The 17,192-nt window shown below is 36.8% G+C and overlaps 1 protein-coding gene, 1 long non-coding RNA gene and 1 pseudogene across 9 annotated transcripts in view; 2 read left to right on the top strand and 1 right to left on the bottom strand.

Moving 5' to 3' along the window:
* ELP4 (elongator acetyltransferase complex subunit 4) overlaps positions 1 to 17,192 on the top strand; it is a 252,778-nt gene that overhangs the window by 147,625 nt on the left and 87,961 nt on the right. The gene's annotated exons all lie outside the window — the stretch shown is intronic.
* The window catches only part of LOC134736989 (uncharacterized), a 190,979-nt gene that overhangs the window by 101,815 nt on the left and 71,972 nt on the right, over positions 1 to 17,192 (bottom strand). The window lies entirely within an intron of this gene.
* LOC129484280 (putative uncharacterized protein encoded by LINC00269) lies at positions 9,714 to 13,876 on the top strand (annotated as a pseudogene).

The raw sequence follows: 17,192 nt of genomic DNA, 5'->3' as shown, positions 1-17,192 counted from the left end.
TATTACTTTTTTAAAAAATGGAGCGGTCCTTTAGACTTAGAAGTCTTTTGTTATGAGGTGATTTTGTTATAATGGCATTTCTTAGAGATGATATTTATTCCAGTGCTGTGAAAAACCTATATAACTTTTTAGATATGATTTTTATTGAGCATATGTGAATTGAAAGTAATAATTCAAGCCGAGCATGGTGGCTCCCACCTGTAATCCTGGCACTTTGGGAGGCTAAGGTGTGGGCGGATGGCTTGAGCCCAGGAATTTGAGACTAGTCTGGGCAACATGGCAAAACCCCATCTCTACAAAAAATACAAAAATTAGCTGAGTATGGTGGTGGACACCTATAGTCCTAGCTACTCACAAGGCTGAGGTAGGATCACCTGAGCCAGGGAGGTCAAGGCTATGGTGAGCCATGATTGTGCCACTGCACTCCAGCCTGGGTGACAGAGTGAGACCCTGTCTCAAAATAAAAAAATAATAAGTAAGCTTTTTAAAAAGAAAGTCATAATTCAGTAAAACAGTTATCACATGCAGTTCACCCAAATGACTTCCATATAAGTTGATGATATTCTAAGTTTAAGTTGATGATATTCTAAGTTTACATGGAAATGTAAAACTTGGAAATTAATAAAACTATAAAGGGATGACAGTAGTTTTTGGGTTTTGGTGGGTTTTTTTGTTTTTGTCTTTGATTTTTTGAGATGGAGTCTCCCTCTGTCACCCAGGCTGGAGTGCAGTGGCGTGATCTCAGCTCACTGCAACCTCCGCCTCCGAGGTTCAGGTGATTCTCCAGCCTCAGCCTCCTGAGTAGCTGGGACTACGGGTGTGCACCACCATGTCCAGCTAATTTTTGTATTTTTAGTAGAGATGGGGTTTCGCCATGTTGGCCAGGCTGGTCTCAAACTCCTGACCTCAGGTGATCCACCTGCCTCGGGCTCCCAAAGTGCTGGGATTACAGGCGCGAGCCATTGGTGGGTTGTTTTTTGTTTGTTTGTTTGTTTGTTTTTGAGACAGTGTCTTGCTCTCTCACCCAGGCTGCAGTACAGTGGTGTGATCATAGCTCACTGCAGCCTCAAATTCCTGGGCTCTAAATGATTCTCCTGCCTTGTCCTCCCAAGTAACTGTGACTACAGACAAGTGCCACTACACCCTGCTGATTTTGTTTTTTGTAGAGATGGACTCTCACTATTTTGCCCACACTGGTCTTGAACTGCTGGCTTCAAGCAGTCCTCCTCCCTCAGCCTCCCAAAATGTTGGGATTACAGGCATGAGCCACCACATGCAGCCTGACAGTAGTTTTTGATGAGATCTCAGTTGCCACAATTTTGGTGCATAAATCATAGTCCCATTATCAGTTATCTATCATAAGCTCCACAATTTTGTTGAAACTTTATATGCTATAGATATGAATTATTTAAAAGAGAACACCTGGTAATCTGTGTTTAAACATGCTAAATATGTTTGGAATTTCTTCTATATAATATGATGCACTAGTATTTACTTCTTGATTTTTTTGATATCTGATGAAATGCTAGTTAGTTCATGGTTACTGTAACAGAAATAGAGAAGTATTTCTTAGAAGGGCTATTCATTATAATAAAACATTCATTCAAAATATTGCCCATATTAGAGAACTGCTTGCTTATTAAGATATAACTGGTTATTTAAGATTGCCTTGGTCCACAGGAAATGTAGTGTGTGGCCATAAAAACAAACCAAATTATGACCTTTGGAGGTATCCTGCATGGAGAATACATCAGCAATTCATCACTCTATTTACAGCATTTGAGAAATTAGGATCATTGATATTGTTTTCTATTGGAAGTGAACAGTAGAACAAAATCTGTGGAATCTCTTGAAATTTTTATTTAATAGAGCATCTAATAGAACATCATTTCATAAACCTTTCAGAACGTTTTAAACATTGTAAGCATTATAGAAAATTTTATTTAATAAAGATTCACACCAGAACATTGGAGACACATTTTTCACTAACAAAATATGGAAAAGATTGTTTCCAAATTGGTGCGTTTGATTGCTTGCATGCCCTTGGCCACTTAATAGAAAAACCTTTAAGTGTGATGCAACCAGTCATCACCATGTCTTCAGTTGACACATTTTGTTAAATAAAAGGTAGAAAATAAGAAAACTTATTTGCATCTAATTTGAATAGAAGTCTATGGAATGAGTATATTTGGAAAGCTGTGCTAAAACATTTAATATGGAAAGGAAGGTCTCATTTATAAAACTGTGAAAAGCGTTACCATTTTAGTTTGACCCGCCAACCATTTTTCTTCATTTTACCAGTTGTACATTTTAGGATTGGAAGTAAATGGAAATAAAAGCCTCTTCCCTACAACACTGCAGTCTTCATGTAAGGGCTGTTTAAAAAAATGCCAGGGCATGGCTTTTTTCTCAAACCTGAAGGCACTCATAAAGTTAAACTTATTCAAGCTCAGGATTTCTGAAAGAATTTACATTTAAGAACTGAATTAACATTCTGTCCATATTAGTAAAACAACACTGAATGTTACCTCTTCATATAATAGCAGTAGCAATGTCTTCATTAATTCAGGTTTCTAGTACCTAGTTAAAAAAAAAAAAGCACTTGGACTGTAAAGTGTGTGCATGTTTGTACACAACGTGGCAGTGACAAAGCTTTGGAAATTATGGAAGCTAAATGCTTGGTTACCACTGTAACCCTCTTTTTTCTATTTTATTGCTAATACTACAAAAAGGCAGTTATTTCTCCATCTGGTTTCCTTAGCATATACATTCTTAGCACGTAGGAAAAATCATCACTGTCAGAAGTGAAGAGTTAAGGGCAGGACAGGGAAGAGATTGTGACAGATTGAATGGGCAGAATTGTTGCCCCCAAGAGTCATGAGAGGGAGTGTAGTATAACAATTAATACATTTAATCTTTTTTTTTTTTTTTTTTTTTTTTTTGAGACGGAGTTTCACTCTCGTTGCCCAGGCTGGAGTGCAATGGCGCTATCTCAGCTCACCGCAAACTCCACCTCCCAGGTTCAAGCAATTCTCCTGCCTCAGCCTCCCGAGTAGCTGGGATTACAGGCATGCACCACCACGCCTGGCTAATTTTGTATTTTTAGTAGAGACAGGGTTTCTCCATGTTGAGGCTGGTCTCGAGCTCCTGACCTTAGGTGATCCACCTGCCTCGGCCTCCCAAAGTGCTGGGATTACAGGCGTGAGCCACCGCACCCGGCTACATTTAATCTTTTTAAAAAATATATTAAGCATATACAGTGCTAAAGTGATCATGTAGGCACTGTGGGAAATGCAAACGCTATACATGGTTTCTGTTCTCACTTAACATCTTAGATACTTATACTGTGGAAGTTATGAAAGAAGTCCCTTCCCTCTAAAAACTCTGTAGTTATACAATCTTTTTCAGGTGTTTACAGAAAGATTTTTTCCCTCTTTAAATAGAAGAAAACAATTACTATTTACCCAACATTCAATCTGACAGAAAATCCTGTTGGCTTTGCTTTAAAATATATTCATAATTTAAACAGTTTTTACCACCTCCAATGCGACCACTCAGTCCAAGCCTCCTAACTAGATTTCTTCTTTTAACCCTGACCTCCTTCAGTCTGTTCTCATACAGTAGCCAAGAGGATGATTCTTTTAAAACATGAGACAGATCATGTCATTTCACTGCTCAGACTCTGTGTTGATTCTTCATCTTACTCAGAAGTCCTTAAGTGGCCACCAAGATCCTACGTGACCTGGCTGCCTTTACTCTCTGATCTCATCTTTTATTCCTCGCCCACCATTTGCTCCATTTTAGCCACACTGGCCTCCTTGCTTGAACACAGTAAGCCTCGGGGCCTTTGTTGCCTGTTTCTTTTGCCTGAAATGTTATTCTTTCAGATCTTTTCATAGCTAACTTCCTCAATGCCCTCAAATATTTGTTCATATATCACCTTCTTAATGAGGGTTTCCTGACTCTTGTTTTCCAAATAGCAATCTATCCCCATTCTGCCATTGCCAATCACTCTTAATCTGCTTCATGTTTTCCCATAGCACTCACCACCTTCTAATATGCTGTATAATTTTCATATCTGTTATGTTCACTTTCCATCTTCCTGTACTAGGATGTAGGTTTCACAAGAACAAGGATTTTTATACATTCCGTTCTGTTTAGAACAGTATCTTACATACGATAAGGTGCTCAGAAAAATAAGTTTGTATGTCTCAGTTTCTCTCAAGCTGTTTCCTCTCTTCTTCCCTATTTAAATTATATACAAGAATGAATGAATTTGGAAGCTTATACTAGTTGAAATAATATCATTTATTGCTATTATTTAGTAGGTACTAAATGTTAGACACTGTATAGGCACTTTGCTGGTATTATTTAATCCCCACAGCTAGTTCTTAGAGAGATAAAGAGGCTTAGAGAGGTTAAGTCATTGGCCCAAAATCATGTATCAAATGAATGACTAAGCTCCAATTCAAGCCCGTAAGAGACTCCAAAGGCCAAGCCCTCTTTGTAGCTTTTGGGTTATGGCCAAGTTTAGCAAATTTCATTCAATTATCAATATTTTTATTTATATTTACATCATTTTTTAAAACCATGTACCTCCTCACACATTTTTAAGTTGATATAAAGTTTTCTATTATATGTTTAAATAGTGACAAAGGGTATAATTTCTGACCTATTAAATATATGCTTTAATATATTTCCATCCAAATCATGCAGCATTGGCTTAGCTCATTCAATTAGTAGAAAAGGTTTGTAATATAGTCTAATTGGCAATCATTGTCAAATTGATGAGAACAAAGTCCAACTTCATTTTTAAATTCTAATTAAACAGTTTCCAGGACAATCTCCTCACTTTCTGTTGCCATGAGTGTGTCCCATGGTCATCATGAAACAAAACGCAAGCCCCTTTAGTTTGTCTGTTTTGCAATTATGGGACTCTCCCTTAGGAGCAATGCAACACACACCAAGGTCCAGGGTGGGTGAGAGCTATGCCTTCTTTTGCCAAGTTCAATTAAATGGGAAAGGAGAACTTGCAGACTGTAGGTACATTTTCAAGTAGATTAATTTTAGTAGAGAATAACTGTGAAAACTGAGGATCTCAAAATTGAATTATTTTGAAACTGCCCATGCCCAGGTAGCTATTGAAAAGTCTTTGTAAAACCCAAAGGGGATGCATTTTCCAGTTTTAAGACCTCTGCTTTATATTAAGTAGTACATTGAAATTTAGAAAATACTCCAAGTTTTTTCATGGTTATAGTAGTTGATTATAATCTACAAAAATAGATCTTTAGGTTATGCCAATGTGATTTAAAACAAGAATGGAATGAAATATTTAACATTGAAGCAAACTATTTAATTAATAGATTTTTTAAAGAGTTTTTAAAAGGCTTACAGAAAAATTGAAAAGAAAATATAGAGTTCCCATATACTCATCCACACTCATTCCTCAGTTTCCCCTATTATTAACATCTTGAATTAGTGTGGAATATTTGTTACAATTGGTGAGCCAGAATTGATACATTATTATTGACTGAAGTCTATACTTTATACTAAGATTCACTCTGTTTTGACATTCTGTGGGTCTTGACAAATGTATAATGACACGTATTCCCATCACAGTATCATATGGAATTGTGAAACTTCCCTAAAAATCCCCTGTTCTGTACCTATTCATCTTTCTCTCCCCCTTCTTTCCTCCCTCCCCTAATGTCTGACAACTATTGATCTTTTTACTGTTTCAATAAACAATTTTGCCTTTTTCACAATGCCATGGAATTACGTAGATTGTAGCTTCTTCATATTGGCTTTTTTTCCCTTAGCAATATGCATTTAAGGCCAGGTACGGTGGCTCATGCCTATAATCCCAGCACATTGGGAGGCTGAGGTGGGAGGATTGATTGAGGCCAGAAGTTTGAGACCAGCCTGGACTACAAAATGAGACCCCTGTCTCTGCAAAAAATTTTAAAAATTAGCCAGCTGTGGTGGTGTGCAGCTGTGGTCCCAGCTACTCAGTAGTCTGAGGTGAGAGGATCACTTGAGCCTAAAAGGTCAAGGTTGCAGAGAACCGTGGTCGCACACCACTGCACTCCAGCCTAGGTGACATATCAAGATCCTGTCTCAAAATTAATAAATAATTGTTATTTATTGTATACATTATGTGTGTGTGCGTGTGTGTGTATGCATTTTAGGTTCTCCCATGTCTTTCTCTGGCTTGATAACTCATTTCTTTTAGTGCTAAATAATATTCCATTGTGTGGGTGTACTACAGTTTATTCGTTCACTTACAAAAGAACATCTTGGTTGCTTCCAAGTTTTGGCAATTATGAATAAAGCTATTGGTATAAACATCCATGTGCAGGTTTTTGTGTGGACATAAGTTTTCAACTCATTGGGTAAATATCAAGGAGTGTAATTGATAGATTGTATAAGAGCATCTTTCATTTTGTAAGAAACTGACAAACTGACTTCCACAGTAGCTATACCATTTTAAATTCCCACAAGCAATGAATGAGAGTTCGTGTTGCTCCACATCCTTGTCAGCATTTGATGTTATCAGTGTTTTTGGATTTTAGCCATTTTTCTAAAATGTAGAAAATGAGAGTGGCACCTCATTATTGTTTTAATTTGCAGTTTTCTGGACATATGATATGAAACTTCTTTTTATATGTTTATTTGCCATCCATCTGTCTTCTTTGGTGAGTTATCTATGCACATCTTTTGCCCATTTTTAAATTAAGTTGGTTTTTCTATTATTGTTGAATTTTAAAAGTTCTTTGTATATTTTATATACCATTTGTTTGTTGACTATATTCATGCAACTATATTCAAGTTCAGTTGACTATATTCATGTACTACATATACCATAATCTATATTCATGTACCACATATACCATAATCAAGACTATACCACATGTCTTGATTATGGTAGCTTTATATTATACCTTGAAGTCAGGCGGTATATTAGTTTGCTAGTGCAACCACAACAAATACCACACACTTGCTGACTTAAACAATAGGAATTTTATTTTCTTACAGTTCTGGAGGTCGGAAGTCTAAAATCAAGATATCAGCAGGGTTAATTTCTTCTGAGGCCTCTCTACTTGGCTTGTAGATGACTGTTTCTCCCTATGTTTTCCCTCTGTGCTTGCATATGTCTGAGTTTAAGTTTCTTTTTCTTATAAGGACGCCAGTCATATTGGATTAGGGCGCACCCTAAAGACGTCATTTTAACTTAATTCCTCCTCAAAGAACTCAAACCCAAATATGTTTACATTATGTGATACTATGTGTAAGGGCTTTACCATATGAATTTTGAAGGGACACAATTCAGCCCATAACAGGTAGTTTCAGTCCTGCGACTTTGTACTTCAGTATCTCGTTGGCTATTATGGGTCTTTTGCCTTTCCATATAAGCTTTAGAGTCAGTTTGCCAATATCCATAAAATAACTTGCTTGGATTTTTATTTGGATTACGTTGAATTTATAGATCAAGTTGGAAAGAACTGAAATCTTGACAGTATTGTGTCTTTCATTCCTAGGGCTAGGTCCCCCTGGAGTTGTGTACTCTCTAATGTCCACCCTGAGCTTCCAACAGTTTGTCTTTTACAGTTTAGATTTTCCTACTCTTTTGGTATTGGTCGCTGTGGAAAATTTTTTTTTCCTGGGCTTTTACTTGGGTAAGTTGTGATTCTCTGTATCTACCTATCATCTCTACAATCATAGAGGGCAGTGGTTTTCCCTGTGACCCCAGTTATCTGATGGATCTAAGATTTGTTGATTTTTCAGTTTGTTCAGCTTTTTGCTTGTGGAGACAGGAATGACACCTTCCGAGTTCATTACATGCAGGACTGGAAACCAGAAGTCTCCAACATACTTTTTATTATTGTAACATCATTGTGAAGAAAATTAAGCACTTACTGGTTCTTTATTATACAGAAGGAATTGAGTTAAATATAATACATCTTGAAACTGGCAAGAATCCCATCTTGCTAAAATGATATTTATGAAAATATTTCTGCATTTGCATCATTAGTTTTTGAAACAAATTTACCCTAGAGCATTGGTTTGCAAAATGCTATGGCCCCAGTGGTTCCACAGAAGATCCTCTGAAATTGCTGGTTTGAGTTTCAGATAGGGGTTGTGGAGGGGTATAAGCAAGAAGGAAGCAAAGGGCAAGGAAAACACCAAGTTCAATATACTCACCCCTACCTGAATCAGGCATATGTGTTTTATTTGTTTCATACATATCATTTGAAGTAACGGTTTGACAATTGAAATATGTTTAAATTCACTGCCCTTGAGTGTTAGAAAATGTTGTATGCAATAGACAAGGTTGTATTTAATCTTCTAATGTTGTATTCAATAGGCTGCACAGTAGATGAACCTACATCATGAAAAGCTTCTTTGCAGTGTTTAGTAATGAAATTGTTAAGGAAGAACTCTAAGGTAGACTCATTTAATGCAAAGTGATCATGTTGAAATACAACTGTTAGGGACTGTAAAAACTCAATGTAAAATATAATTAATTTATTCTGAGGAGCTCAGGTATTTCCAAATTAAATATTTTTGAGGTATGAATTAGCTGATGTATTAAAAAAAGATAAAGTGTGATCATACCTTTATTAACCTGAGGTTAAGTTTTCTTGGCAAAACTTATAAATGTCAGTATATCCCGACTCATTAGTAACAGTTGAAATTAACCAATTTCGTAACTTCTATTTTTGTAAAAATTTACACTCACATATTTAGATCTTTTTTTTTTTTTTGAAATTTGACTTTGTATCATGAGGGGAATTGAGGATAGGTCTGAAATAAGATTTCAGGCTTTTCTCCTTCTGAAATATATATTCAAGCTGAACAGAGAAAAGCATTTTCAATTCATCTAACAGTCATGTATAATTAGGCTTGGTTCTGCGTTGTGAATGGGGTTTCTGGAAGGGCAGCAAAAACAGGGTTTGATTTGTTACGTGCCCAAGCTTTGCATTATACCGTATAGAATTGTTTGTAAACGTGCATATCACAGTAAAGTATGCTTAGTCTAAATCAGTTCAGAAAATTAGACACCTGCGATGTATAAAGCAAATAAATAAAACACCATTTTTCCACCAGAAAAGTGAATACAGTTGTAGAAGAGATTAGATAGATGTGCAAAAATCAATACAGGGCAAAATATCCTAAGTATAATAAAGAAGGATAAAATGCTGTGAGACTTAAGGAGAGAGATGTTACATCTGTTTGAAGGCAAATTAGAAGAAGATTGAAAGGGAAAGTAACATTTTTGATGATCTGGAAGAACATAGACAGAAGATACATCAGTGAGGAAATGGTTACAGTGCATGTAAAAGAAAACTGATAGGTGCTTGAACAAATAGGGCTTTATATTTCTTTCCTTTTTTTTTTTTTTAGCTGGATCTTCACTCTTGTTGCCCAGGCTGGAGTGCAGTGGCACGATCTCGGCTCACTGCAACCTCCGCCTCCCGGGTTCAAGCAATTCTCCCGCCTCAGCCTCCCTAATAGCTGGGATTACAGGTGCCCACCACCATGCCCAGCTAATTTTCCTATTTTTAGTAGAGATGGGGTTCCACCATGTTGGCCAGGCTGGTCTCGAACTCCTGACCTCAGGTGATTCATCCGCCTCAGCCTCCCAAAGTGCTGGAATTACAGGTATGAGCCACCGTGCCCGGCCTAGGGCTTTATATTTCAAAGAGAACAAGTCTAAAGGTAAGTAGATACTGATGTTGATTTAGTGCTTCTGTAATGTCAGCGTCCCATCCAAGTATGCAACAGTTTCAGCCAAGCTATTGACAAATCTAAGATTTAAATGAAGAGCTGTACTTGATACTGTACTTGATATTTGCCAGGATCTGAATGATGAAAGAGGAGGAAGAATCATAGATTACTCAAGGCTGTAAAATTAGTGGCCCATCAATAAGACTCATAGGTGCTTGTTTACATATTTGCCTTCCTCACTAGCTGCTATTGTTAGAAAGGTGCAGAAGCAGTAAGTCTGGTAGCACTACTTCAGTCACACTTCCAGGATGCTTACTGTCTTATATTTGTAAAATTAGCACCTTGGCATTCATTGTTCAGTTCTCTCATTTTTGTACATTTTGTACGATACTGTATTAGCTCAAGTTGAGTAAGTATAAGAAATACTACCATGTGCCGGGTCTTTTGTGAGGATACAAATATGTATTAACACAACTCCTACCCATAAAGAGCTCATAGTCTAGTAGAGAAAACTGACATATAAACAACTATAATAGAAATTGACTGGTACAAAAATAGAGTTAGGTATGAAAATACTGTACAAAGACTAATAATGAGGCAGTTGTTCAGGGAAAGCTACAGAAGGAAGATATTTGAGTTGCATCTTGAAAGTCATTTGGACTATAAAATATTTATGTACTGATCACTTTCTATTTATGTTATTACTTATTTCGACACTTACCTTGCCCATTCGACTGTAAGTTTCTTGAGGTCAGAAAGTATATATTCTGTGCCTTTATTTCACCCATAGTGCCAAAATATTTCACTGAATCAGTATATTTGGTACTAGCCAAATATTTTATTTATAGTTACATAAATTTATTTATTTTTCTTTACCTTCCCTCTCCTCCCCACAAAGCCCAAGCTTAGCTAGTCACCATTCTTCTTCCTATTTTTGTATCCTTTTTTATTAACATTAGCCATGTAATGTATTTTTAGAACAGCTTATTTTACACACAAATGTGTAGTTTCTTTCTATGGCATATCTTGTAAGTAAGCATTGAGATTTTTGCTGTGCAACTCTTTAGGAGCTTTTATGGTGTCTTGTGTAAGCTTGATTAAAAATACAAAGTTTGGAGTTTTTTAATTTTCACACAGCTTTTGAAAAATTTTCAAGTTTATAATTTTTTGTACCACTTCGAAGTATGAGGTTTCCATTTTTAAAAATATAATTTAAAAGCTGTGTTAAAACTGCCATACTGTTGAAGTTTCAAATTGGCAAACTGAGTGTATTATTTTGAATTTTACTCTAGGACAGATGAAACAGGCTCAAGCTCTTCTAAATTTTGTGAAACACCAATGAAATTTTCCTTCATGAACATTTGAATCCATCATCGTTTCTGCAGGTTCCAAGGCCATGGGCATTTTAAGATTAATGTTCTAGATGAATTAAAATTATTTTATGGTCTATGAAGATAATTTGCTAAACATCTATTTAAAAGCCTACCGTATGGGGGTACTAGGGATACAAAAATAAGACATTGTTTCTATTTTAAAGAATTCACAATTTAATAATTAAAGAAATTTCTTCCATCTGTACTATGAAATAAATTCAATTAGCTAGATATAAATGTCAAAATTGATAAGAAGTAGAAACGATCACTTATTAGATACTAAGTAAATGATTATTAAATAATGAACAATAGGAATTACAGACTTCAGCCGTAGGAAAGAAACATTACTGGATGAACTTTTTCAGTTCTTGGATATCAACATGGTTTTGGTTATTACAGTGATTGTCAGTAATATTTAATGCATGAGGCTAGGGTATTCTGGCATTCAACAATGCTCTGCATAGTCCTACCCAATTAAGAACTGCTGTGATCCTGCACAACTTTGAAAGTCTAACTAAAGCTACTACAAATATAAATTGGTGTGTCACCTCTTCCAGAGTTTATGTTTATATTCAATGCAGTCCCTATAAAAATCCCAGCATAAATTTTTGTTAAATAAAAAAATGCAAAGGACCGAAAAGATAATCTAAAAAAAAAAAAAAAAAAAAAAAACCAGAATCTCCCTTTGTCACCCAGGCTGGAGTGCAGTGGATCAATCTTGACTCACTGCAACCTCCACCTCGGGTATTCAAGTGATTCTCCTGCCTCAGCCTCCCAAATAGCTGAAATTACAGACGTATGCCACCACCCCTGGCTAATTTTTGTATTTTTACTAGAGATGGGGTTTCACCATGTTGTCCAGGCTGGTCTCAACTCCTGACCTCAGGTGATCCGCTTATCTTGGCCTTCCAAAGTGCTGGGATTAAAGGCATGAGCCACAGCACCCAGCCCCCAAAAAATAATCTTTATACATAGCAATGTTGGAGGACTACCCTATATCAACATTTGTGGTATTGACACAAGGACAGATCATTGTAACCAAACAGGACAGAAAAGAGTCCAGAAACAGACCCATACGTATATGATCACCTGTGACTTATGCCAAAAATAACACTAGTGCAGATGGGGAAGGATGTGCTTTTCAATAAATAGTACTCAGTCAAAACTGGTATCTGTATGTTCCATATGAAAAACAAAAGTAAATCTTGACCCCTTCTTCACAGCGTAAACAAAAATCAATTCCAGATGGACTGCAATCTGATATGAAAGACTGTTACAATAGACTTTTAGAAAGAAACACAGGACACTGTCTTCACGGGGAGTGTCTGGAAAGGAGCTGAGGGCACTTTCAAGGAGCTGCTGATATTCTTGATTTTGATCTTACTAAACAAATTATAAAATGATTTCAATATATATACCCATGTAAGCATAAATTGGTACTTTAACACGTAATACTGGAAACCTTTTACAAAAAGTTTTGCAGAAAGAAAGGGTCCTGATAGCAAAGGAAGTTTAGGCCAGGAGCAGTGGCTCACGCCTGTAATCCCAGCACTTGGGAGGCCAAGGCAGGTGGATCACGAGGTCAGGAGATCAAGACCATCCTGGCCAACATGGTGAAACCCTGTCTCTACTAAAATACAAAAAATTAGCCAGGCGTGGTAGTGGGCACCTGTAATCCCAGCTACTTGGGAGGCTGAGGCAGGGGAATCGCTTGAACCTCAGAGGCGGAGGTTGCAGTGAGCCGAGATCACGCCATTGCATTCCAGCCTGGCTACAGAGCAAGACTCCAGCTCAAAACAACAACAACAAAATAGCAAAGGAAATTTGATTGAAAAAAAATATAAAGTTACTGAATAATTTACCCAACCTGTGCATTTTTTTTACGCCATATTTCCAATTACATAATTAATTGAAATGGGTTTCAATGCAATAGTGCAATTCCTTCAAGAAGAGTGTAGTGAATTACACATTTGTAACAGAAGAGTTGAAACTTAACAGATTTGTATCTAAACTTTAATAAATTATGAAGACATATGAAATGCAGAGACTTTAATTAATTTTATTAATAAAGTTTATTTTAAAAATATTTCTGGCCAGGTGTGGTGGCTCACGCCTGTAATCCCAGCACTTTGGGAGGCCAGGCACGCAGATCATGAGGTCAGGAGATCAAGATCATCTTGGCTAATATGGTGAAACCCCCTCTCTACTAAAAATACAAAAAATTAGCTGGGCATGGTGGCACGCACCTGTAGTCCCAGCTAGTCGGGAGGCTGAGGCAGGAGAATCACTTCAACCCGGGAGGCAGAGGTTGCAGTGAGCCAAGATCACGCCACTGCACTCCAGCCTGGACAACAGAGTGAGACTCCATCTCAAAAAAAAAAAAAAAAATCTTTCCTATATATTGTTAAATGATTATAGCACATTAATACTTTTATGTATAAAAGTTAAATGTTGAAATTGTCTTTTCAAGGGGTTATCACACAACTTCTCTATAGTCTTTTATAATAGTTTCCTTTTCTAACCTTCTTGTAGGCTTTATGACTTAGTCAAAATGAAAGCCAAACTCACCTGTGAAAAATATATACATTTTATATATTAGTAATCTATTATTTATTTTGTCATGTTAGCCCTAATACAATTAAGGTTATCACCTTCTTTCTCTAATCAATACCAAGAAACTCTGGTCTGTTATTATTTATCCTGACACTAATTTTTATTCTAGATTCTACCTGTACCATATTTCTGATTTTTCATGATCTCGTGGGTTTTTTTTTTTTTTTGGTATGGAATAGCTTCTCATCTTAATTATCTTAAGTACAAACACATTTACTATAATTAGATGCAAGCATCTGACTATTTTATTAAAACTTCAGATTAAATATGGATAAAGGAGGGAAGCCCTCTGAGAGAGGCAGATCATGATGTGATTTCCAGCTCACAATTTTGGATTCTCTCCCATGGGTAATGGGGAGCCATTAAAGTATTTTATGCAGAGATTACCAATCAGATTTGTGTTTTAGAAATATCACTCTGGGCCTGGTGCAGTGGCTCACAGGTATAATCCTAGCACTTGGGGAGGCCATGGCAGGGGTGGATTACTTGAGCCCAGTTCAAGACCAGCCTGGGCAACATGGCAAAGCCCCATCTCTACAAAAAATTAGCCAGGCGTGCTGGTGGACACCTGTGGTCTCAGCTACTTGGGAGGCTGAAGTGGGAGGATCACTTGAGCTGGGGAGGTGGAGGTTGCAGTGAGCCGAGATCATGCCAGTGCACTCCTGCCTGGGCAACAGAGTGAGACCCTGCTTCAAAAAAAAAAAAAAAATCACTCTGGCAGGAGTATGAAAAGAGATTGGAGTGGGGTGACAAGACTAGAGGCCAAGAGTTGAGTTAGGAAGCTGTTGCAGAAGCCAGGTGATCATCATCATCACCATCACCATCATCATAATGATTAGACATGAGATAAAATCAACAGAACTTAGTCATTTAGTAAGAGAAAAGGAGGAGTCTAACCTGGCTCCCAAATATCTGATTTGGGTGACTAGATGGGGTTGGTGCCTTTCATTAAAATAGGGACCATAGGAAAAGGTGCAGTTTGGGACATGTAGAATAGGACAAATAGGTGGATATAGCCTTTGAACATTTGGATGTGTGAATTTTTTCTAAGGAGATACATGATCCAGAGATGTATATTTGGGAATCATTGTTATATAGCTGGCAGTTGAAGACATTAGAACATGTAAGATTGGAAAACATGTTTAGATTCAGAAGAGAAGAAGGCAGAAGAATCATGTGGAGTGGTCTCATGGAAATTGAGGGAAGAGAGGATTTTGAAGGAATAATGAACAATGCCAAATGCATTGAGCAATAAATGGAAACAACAGTTGACTCATAGATAGTCTATTGCATTTGGCAATATGAGGCTCATAGGTGACCATTGACCAAGAAGTTTCAGGGGCATAGGGCTCAAAACCTTAATTACATGTAGTTGGTTAAAGATTGAATGGCTTTTGCAATTTCTTTGAAAGTATAAAGAGTGAGTGAGAGTAAGGAAATAAGAGACAGCAAGTATCGACTCTCTGTTGCAGATTCTTGAGAATGAAAGAAAGGAGAAGGAAAGAATAATAGAGGTGGGTGCAGAATAGATAATTTTTCAATTATTTTGCTTTTTCCACTTGTACCTTGATTAAAATGCATTTTCATGAGTTAATGTTAAACTTTGTATTTTTCTATAATTAATCATTCTATAATACTTTAGTTAATGGCATAAGTTTAAAAGAATCAGGGTTACCCCCAAACCAAATTAAGTATAAATACTAAATTGTGTGATTTCCATGAATGCACAGGATTAAAAAATATTTATGACAGAACTATGTAAAATCACGATTGAATAAAAGGAAGACGTTGACAGCGTGTTGGATAAATGTGAGATATCTTAACAAATGATTTTTAAATGAGGCCATCTGTTAAAGCTTGCTGATGCTCTGAGTCTGGAGCAAGAGGTTATTTATGTTTTCACGCAAATCAGGCTTTAACCAAAATACTTTGGAAAAAACAGATGCCTTTTAGAAATTCATTATTCCTAAAATAATTACAACCTCCTAAATGTTAACATCCCTTTCTACAAAGAATGGTGTTATGCTAATGCTGTTTATATATATGAATGTGAAATTATTGTATCATTTGCTGTAATGCAAGGGAATGGTTTCTCCTTATCCCCACCTCCATCCTCACCCCAGGGAGATACATGCCTGCTTACCAGGACCAATTTTCTACTTATTTAGCTAAAAATAATTGACCTTTGAAAGTCATAACCCAAGTAGTTGAATTTGAACTAAAATCTAAAGATAAACCTAATCTTTCAGGCATTCTTTCCTCCCACTCTTTTGATCTTTTTGACCCCCACTAAGTCTTACCAGGTATATTGGAGTAGAGGAAATTTCATAATAGAATACAGTACTGTGTCATGTTTCATTAATGTCAAAGATTTCATGTAGTAAATAGAACAAGAAGGTACCACTTTGTATAATATTCAAAATCTATACAGCACATTGCTAAGCAGAGTATACACTCAAGAAATGTAGAATTAGTAATATTATACTAGAAAATGAACTTCCAGTATTGCTATTATTTTACTAATATGCATAGTCAGTGACCTGTGAAGAGTGAACAGTATGTTGAAGTGCCTAGAGATAGGAAATTATGAGAGTCTTTAACTTTTACATACATATTACATTAATTTGAGCCTACATAAAAAGAGAACAAATTTGTGAGGATTCGAGGGGGGAAAATCAGGGGGCTTCCTGTTTGCAGCTCTAATCATTGGGAGAACAGTAAATTAGATCTAGTCTAATATATTTGGTTTCTCTAATTTATGGCAATTTGTTAACTGTCATTGAGTGGAATGCTGAACAAAATTTCTGTGGCATATAAGCACCTTGCACAGGGTTCACTTTAATTCTTTGAGAAGCTTTTAGGCATAGACTATTTAGTATACTGATTAAAGTATGATTAATTATTAATTAGTATCTTGTCCTGTGAGAATACCTTTAGCTTCAATAGGTTCATCTTTACTTGAAAGTAGTGGCAAGCTGGGTGCAGTGGCTCTCGCCTACTGAGTGGTGAGAGGATCACTTGAGGCCAGGAGTGGAAGACCAACCTAGGCAACGTAGCAAGACCTCGACTCTACAAAAAATTTTTTAAATTAGCCAGGTATGGTGGTGCACACCTGTAGTCCCATCTACTCAGAAGGCTGAGGTGGAAGGATCACTTGAGCGCAGGAGTTCGGGGGTTAGCAGTGAGGTTCACTTGTGCCACTGCACTTCATCCTGGGCAACAAAACGATAACCTGTCTCTAAAAAAAAAAAAAAGTAAAGAAGAATGAAAAAAATGGCTTACACCCTGGGCAGATGTAGTGCATTTCTCCTTCCCAACTGCTCTCTGGGTTCATGCATTTGTCCGAATGGAGGGTGGAAGAAAGACTGAGAATTACATTATGTGAAAGCCCCTGCCCAACTCCTTGCTTATGATAGGAAGTCTGTGGCCACTGACTTCCCATCTTATGTTCTATGTACTCTGTAAAGTAGTATGTTA

This window comes from Symphalangus syndactylus, chromosome 6 (genome assembly GCF_028878055.3).
Source record: "Symphalangus syndactylus isolate Jambi chromosome 6, NHGRI_mSymSyn1-v2.1_pri, whole genome shotgun sequence".
NCBI lineage: Eukaryota > Metazoa > Chordata > Mammalia > Primates > Hylobatidae > Symphalangus > Symphalangus syndactylus.
The sequence above is the reverse complement of the archived record's forward strand: the minus strand, read 5'-3'. Positions and strand labels throughout refer to the sequence as shown.